General features: G+C 40.5%; 1 long non-coding RNA gene across 1 annotated transcript; it reads left to right on the top strand.

Annotated features, from left to right (window-relative positions):
• Positions 1 to 591: 591 nt before the first annotated feature.
• On the top strand, positions 592 to 4,362 carry LOC139358019 (uncharacterized). Its single transcript, XR_011612222.1, has 3 exons — positions 592 to 722; positions 3,827 to 3,906; positions 4,191 to 4,362. It is a non-coding gene; the product is annotated as an uncharacterized lncRNA (long non-coding RNA).
• Positions 4,363 to 5,179: the final 817 nt, after the last annotated feature.

Raw genomic sequence — 5,179 nt, 5'->3', positions numbered from 1 at the left:
TCATGCCATTCATTCCTTAATCAAAAGTGTCGGGAGCATCCCTGATGTTCAAGACCCTATGGGCAATGCCACAACCTGACCCCACCTCACCTTGCAAAAGCTATCAGACAACTGAGGAGGAAGTTCCACATTTGGGCAATTAAACAACTTAAGATGACCACCTTGTTGGGTGTCTAAAAAGGAGCACAGATAGTCCAAGCTGGTAGAACTCAAAGACCTCTGAGCCATGTGGTCAGGGCCAGTTTTTTTGGAGAAAGTGGCTGTCATGGTTAATATTGAGTGTCAGCTTGATTGGATTGACAGCAAAGTATTGTCCCTGGGCGTGTCTGTAAAGGTGTTCCAAAGGAGATTAACATTTGAGTCAGTGAAATGGGAGAGGCAGACCCACCCTCAGTCTGGGTGGGTACCATCTAACCAGTGGCCAGTGTGGCTAGAATAAAGCAGGCAGAAGAAGATGGAAGGAGCTGACTTGCTGAATCTTCTGGACTTTGTCATTCTCCCACGCTGGATGCTTCTCGCCCTCGAACATCAGATTCCAAGTTCTTCAGCTACTGGACTCTTGCACTTTACACCAGTGGTTTGTCACGGGCTCTTGGGCCCTTGGCCACAAACTGAAGGCTGGACTGTTTGGCGTCCCTACTTTTGAGATTTTGGGACTCAGACTGGCTTCTTTGCTCCTCAGTTTACAGATGGCCTACTGTGGGACTTCACTTTGTGATCATGTGAGTCAATATTCCTTAATAAATCCCTCTTCATATATACATATATCCTATTAATTCTGTCCCTTTAGAGAACCGTGGCTAATACAGTGGCCTTGAAGGCCAGTTAGTGGTTAAATAGATTTATAAGAGAGAGTGTTCAAGTCAGAAAAAGACATGAGAAGAGGCCCAGAGGCACAGGCAAAGCCTCCTCCTTCCCACCTGTGTCTCTTTAGAATCAGTTCAGCCCCCCTTCTGTCTACCCACTGAAGCCTGCTTTCCTGGCTCAAGTGTGCTGGAGATTTTTGCATTCTGCTTGTCTGCTTGTCTCAGCATTGTAGTTCTAGCTATTAGTAAATTGGAGTGATTTTGCCCCAAGCCCCTGCTCCCATCAGTGGTCATTTGTGGTTGCCAGAGCTGCAGGTGTATGTTACTGTCATCTAGTCTGTTGGGGTCAGGGATACTGCTAAATATCCCATGAAGCAAAGAATTACGTGTGTGTGTGCGTGTGTGCATGTGTGTGTGATTTTACAAAATAAAGAATTATCTGCTTTAAAATGTCAATAGCACCGAGGTTGAGAAAACTTGGCTTATTCTCTTCAACCCTTGCCCTCCCACTCTCACTGAAAATGATGCTTTAATGAGAATGTTTTTCAAACTCAGCAGTCACCCTTAGACATAATTTTGACATTTATCCTGGAAGTAGGCACTAAAGCTCCAGCTCTGAGGACCCCATCACAGAGGCCTGTCCCTTGCCCACCTCTCCAGCTGTGGGAGGGGTCAGTCAGCAGAGTCACATGCTATGAAGGGTCAAAGAGGAGAAGGAGAGGAAAGGTCTTGCCAGTGAGTCTGTAGATTATAGCCCCATCGGGTTTCTTCAGAAAAACAATGTCTTTCAATCAGTAGACATGGAAATGTTAAGGAGCTAAGGAAATGTCAAGATGTTAAGGAGAAAAAGCACAATCAGAACATGGAGACATAAAGAATGTGTGTACAGGCATACTTCATGTTATTGTGCTTAGCTTTTTCACATTTTTTTTTTTTACAAATTGAAGGTTTGTGGCAACCCTGCATTGAGCAAGTCTGTGGGCACCACTTTTCCAGCAGCACATGCTCACTTCGAATTTCTGTGTCACATTTTGGTAATTCAAAATTATCACAATCTTTCAAACTTTTTTATTATTATTATGTTACGGTGATTTGTGATCAGTGACTTTTATTTTATTTATTTATTTATTTATTTGAGACAGGATCTCATTCTGTTGCTCAGGCTGGAGTGCAGTGGTGCGATCCTGGCTCACTGCAGCTTTGACCTCCCTGGGCTCAGGTGATCCTCCCACCTCAGCTTCCCAAAAAGCTAGGTCTACAGACATATTTAATTTTTTTTTCAGAAGTGGTGTTTTGCCATATTGCACAGGCTGGTCTGGACTTCCTGGGCTCAAGTGATCCACTTACCTTGGCCTCCCAAACTGTTGGGATTATAGGCATGAGTCACCGCGCCCAGCCCAGTGATCAGTGATTTTTGATGTTATTATTGTATGTTGTTTTCATGCCTGCAAACACCACATTCATTCTACAGCCCATACATGAAGCAATAATTTTGACTTTTAAGTCTTATTATTTAAGAAATACATTTTGTAAGGCTATAGCTATGAAAGGTCATGGTTCTGCTTATGGATCTGGGCAAAGTAAATCTTGCCCAGAAAGTCTTCTGGAAAGGATTCCACAATCTAGATGCCATTGAAAACATTCATGATTCATGGGAGAGGGTCAAATATCAACATTAGTGGGAGTTTGGAAAAAATTAATTCCAATCTTCATTGTCGAGGGGCTCAATAATTCAGTAGAGGAAGTAACTGCAGATGTGGTGGAAATAGCAAGCGAACTAGAATTAAATGTGGAGCCTGAAGACGTGACTGAATTGCTATGATCTCATGAAAAAACTTGAGTGAATGAGGAGTTGCTTCTTATGGATGAGCAAAGAAAGTGGTTTCTTGAGATGAAATCTACTCCTGGTGAAGAGGCTATAACTACTGTTGAAAAGACAATGAAGGATTTAGAATATTCCATGAATTTAGTTGATAAAGCAGCAGCAATATTTGAACAAAACAAACTTCAATTTGGAATAAGTTCTCTTGTGGGTAAAATGCTATAAAACAGCATTACATGTGACAGAGAAATCTTTTGTAACTGAGTCTGTGCAGCAAACATCATTGTTATCTTACTTTAAGAAATTGCACAGCCACCCCAGCCTTCAGCAACCACCACCCTGATCAGTCAGCAGCCATCAACATCGAGGTAAGGCTCTTGATCAGCAAAAAGATTATGAGTCACAGAAGGCTCAGATGGTTGTTAGCATTTTTTGTTTTAGCAATAAAGCATTTTTAATGAAGGCATTTAGTTTGTATTTAAAGATCTAATGCTATTGCACATTTAGGAGACTCCAGTGTAGTGTAAACATAACTTTTATATGTGTTGGGAAACCGAAAATATTATTGTGTGGCTGGCTTTGTTGCAGTATTTGCTTTATTGCAGTGTTCTAAAACTTATCCTGCAATATTGCCAAGGTTTGCCTGTATTAGTTTTCTAGGGCTGCTGCATTTAAGTACCACCAACTGGGTGGCTTAAACAACAGAAATATATTGTCGCACAGTTCTGGAGTCTAGAAGTCCAAGAGCAAAGTGATTTGTGATCAGTGACACAAATCCAGGAGTCAACAGGGTTGGCTCCTTCCTAGGGCTGTGTAGAATATTCTTTTGCCTGCCTCTCTCCTAGTTTCTGTTGGCTTGCTGGCAATGTTAGGCACAAAAATCATCACTGTATTGTTTGCCTACACCTTCACATGGTATTCTCCCAGAGTGTGTGTGTCCCTGTGACTAAATGTGCCCTTATGACTTTCAATGGCACTTGCTTTTGTACCAACCTAATATTAAAAACACATTCATATTGGATTAGAGCCTGCCGTAACGACTTTGTCTTAACTATCTCTGCAAAGACCCTATTTCCAAATAAGATCACATTCTGAGGTACTAGGTTGGGGTTAGGACTTCAAAATGTGAATTTTTTGAGGACACAATTCAACTTAGAACAACATGCTAATCATTTTCCTTTCCTGGAAATTTCCATAGCTCGACTTTGCACTTTGGAACAATCATGGAGTTCACGTCTTTTGCCTTCATCTGCAGGGAGACAATTCCTCCATGGAACTGTGAGTTTCCTGAAGGGAGGGGTTAGGGCAAATAAATATGCAGAGAGACTATGAAAATTTAACATAAGTAAAAAATATTTTGAAGATTTAAAATGTTGTGGTGCTAAATGCTATTTTACTTTGCTGACAGTTCTTGCTGGGATTCTTGGATTTCTTCTCTGTTTGGGGATAATAAAGCCCTTGAATTTGAGATAACTGAATTACCCATGTGGTCTGCATTTTACTTTTTCCACTTTTATTTTATTTTACTTTATTATGTTCTGTTTATGTTTCTTTACTGACAGAGTGGCCATCAGTGGGAAGAAAATCTTTTTATGTGGATAAAAATCTGTGACGGTTGGAGCTGTTGGAGTAAAGAAAAAAGAAATGTAGATGCACCAATGAACACGAAATGCCTTTTGAAATAATTTAATCACTGTAAGATCTTACTGCTGGTTTTAGAGATATAACTTTATAAAATTTATTACTCATGTGATATTTCTCTGAGATGCTTTGATCTGTAAATTCATTTTGTTTCAGCTCCTCCCCTTGGGTCTGGTTCATACAAGCTTCTTTGCAGCTACCAGAACCCACCAGCTTAAGCACTGTGTTTTCAGTTTTTATACAGTCAGCATCTATTTCATGTGTGACACATACTAGATGCAAAGTCTATGTGTGTCAAACTAGTTCATAATTTAATGGATTTAATTTATTGATTTCTAGACTAATAGGATTTGTGATTCACATAGAGGAACATGAATATTTATCTCTAGTCCCAGGCTCCAACTTTGTAACCCTCATCAGCCTTTTCCACTCTGGCTAGGGTTTCAGGGCCTTTTCCAAGTGTGCTACAGCCCAGATCTCTTCTCAGGTGAAAGTGGGAGGGGTGATAGGGTTAGCCAGAGGAAGAGAACGTCTTTGTCCCACAATCTTTGTCCTACCTAAGAAAAAGAAAAGGATAAGTTTAAAACAAGTTGGAAAAGAGAGGTAGCCAAAGCATCCAGAAAATGTGTGTTGTGCTTCAGTATAAGCAGCAGAAATAATGTCAGTTACTCACATTGCTCTACATCTGAGCCTCTTTGTACCTTTGAGCTCTGTTAGTCTAGATTGTTTTGGTAGCCTGTGGTTGATGGCTAAAGATAATAGGGTAAAGGCAGATATTTTTACTGCAGTGAAGTATTCAGTATGTAATGCTGCAGTATGAGTAATGACATTTCTCATTAAACAGATGTTTCCTTTAGGAAACATGCTTGTCCTTTTCTTGCCACTGCTCCTCAAACATAAAATATCCTAC

Source organism: Macaca nemestrina, chromosome 13 (assembly GCF_043159975.1).
Source record: "Macaca nemestrina isolate mMacNem1 chromosome 13, mMacNem.hap1, whole genome shotgun sequence".
In the NCBI taxonomy this organism is placed as follows: domain Eukaryota; kingdom Metazoa; phylum Chordata; class Mammalia; order Primates; family Cercopithecidae; genus Macaca; species Macaca nemestrina.
This window is presented reverse-complemented; position numbering and strand designations above follow the sequence as displayed.